The sequence below is a fragment of the Diabrotica undecimpunctata genome, chromosome 7, assembly GCF_040954645.1.
Source record: "Diabrotica undecimpunctata isolate CICGRU chromosome 7, icDiaUnde3, whole genome shotgun sequence".
Taxonomy (NCBI): domain Eukaryota; kingdom Metazoa; phylum Arthropoda; class Insecta; order Coleoptera; family Chrysomelidae; genus Diabrotica; species Diabrotica undecimpunctata.
In genome coordinates, this window is record NC_092809.1 from 155,193,124 (window position 1) to 155,195,127 (window position 2,004).

At 33.7% G+C, this 2,004-nt stretch overlaps 1 pseudogene; it reads left to right on the top strand.

Moving 5' to 3' along the window:
- LOC140447047 (PDZ domain-containing protein GIPC1 pseudogene) lies at positions 1 to 1,109 on the top strand (annotated as a pseudogene).
- Positions 1,110 to 2,004: the final 895 nt, after the last annotated feature.

Sequence of the window (2,004 nt, forward strand, 5' to 3'; positions counted from 1 at the left end):
ATGATAAGAGTTAAATGATATCACCAGTCTCGTTTGAGTTTAGCAAGTGTCCTGTAATTGTTTTATAATTGTGTGCCAAACTAAAGAATCATGTTTAAAAAACAGAAAAAACCTTCAAAATTAAATAGTGTACAAAGTGATAAACGCAGTGATCCTGTGCCAAGACCTCCAGTATCTCCAGTTTCACCGGTTACAAGAAGTACATTACAATTTTATTGTCAACTAGCACATGGCAGTCCAACAGCATTTGTGTCAGGTTTTTCCAATATAAAAGAACTTTACGAACGAATTGGTGAATCTTTCAACCTTCCTGCCTCAGACATCCTATTTTGCACTCTAAACACTTACAAAATTGATATGACTAAATTATTAGGAGGGCAAATAGGACTTGAAGATTTTATTTTTGCACACTGTAGAGGAAGGCCGAAAGAAGTTGAACTTACAAAATCGGAAAGTGCGTTAGGTTTAACAATTACAGACAATGGTGCTGGCTTTGCATTTATTAAAAGAATAAAAGAAAACTCAATCATTCAAAATATTCCTCACATTAAAGTTGGCGACCATGTAGAAAAGTTGGACGGCGTTAATATGGTTGGTAAAAGACATTATGATGTCGCAAAAGCGTTAAAGGATATTCCAGTTGACACCACATTTGTCATTAGGCTAGTTGAACCAATAGAAAGTGGCTTCTCATCTATTGCTCCTAAAAGTAATAAATCAGGTGGTGGTAAAAAGGGATATGGAAGTGGCAAAGAAACTTTAAGATTTAAAGCAGACGGCAATGCAGAAATTCAAGAACAAGATGATGCCATGGATATTGGAATTGAAAAGATTAATGGAATTTTGGAAACGTTTTTGGGAATAAATGACTCGGAACTTGCAGCGCAAATATGGGATCTCTCTGTCGACAAACAAAATTCTATGGACTTTGCGGAGGCCATTGATGATTCAGATCTCGCCAGTTTTATGTTCACAGATGAAATTGTTATTGAACTGTGGGGAGTTATCACAGACGCAAGAGATAAAAGACTTTAACTTTTTTAATAAAAATTATGTATTTATATTAAAATTTACAGCTCTATTTTTTATATAATAAATCTTACATTCAATTTTACAGTATTTTACTAGTCAGTAAAATTTTCATAAATCATAATTTATTGGGAGGGTTATTCAGTAAAATTTTAATAAATCATGTCTCCCTAAACTAATACGTAGTAGGTACTTAGTTTTTATTTTCAGTCATGCATCATCCACAACTTTGCCTCAATATTTATGTGTCCACTTTATATATTTAACATTTTTTTTGTTTATGGTACAATCATTGGATAATAATTAGTCGTTTCTCGTCTAATTTAACCAAAGTTAAAATTTATTCACAAACGTAGTGATGGGAAAGACACAAAAGTAGTATTTTACATATTTTATATTTTACATATAATATTTACATTATTAAAACATGTATATTAATTATTTTATATATATATTTATTATGATATTGATCTATCATCATCATCATCATCATCATTGGTGCTATAGCCCTATAAAAGAGCCTCAACCTTCCCAAGTCTATTACGCCAGTCAGTTCTATCCATTGCCAACTGTTGCCAGTTTGCTGGGCCTATTTGTCTACCATCCTCATCTAAACCATCCCTCCATCTGAGATTTGGTCTACCCCTTTTTCTACTTCCCACAGGTTGTGACAAGGATTCTTCTAGGAGGGTTGTTCTGCTGTGATCTTGCCAGATGTCCTGCCCATCTTAGTCTTCCTATTTTTATAAAGGATACTACGTCTTTACCACCAAATATATGTTTATATCTGTGATATATCTCGTAGTTGTACCTCCTTCTCCAAACACCATTTTCACAGATGCCACCAAATATTCTTCTCAGGATCCTTCGTTCAAATATAAGCAGGAGATTTTCATCTGCCTTGGAAATGGTCCATGCCTCCGACCCATATGTCAACACTGGTTGTATAAGGGTTTTGTATATGGTTATTTTTGT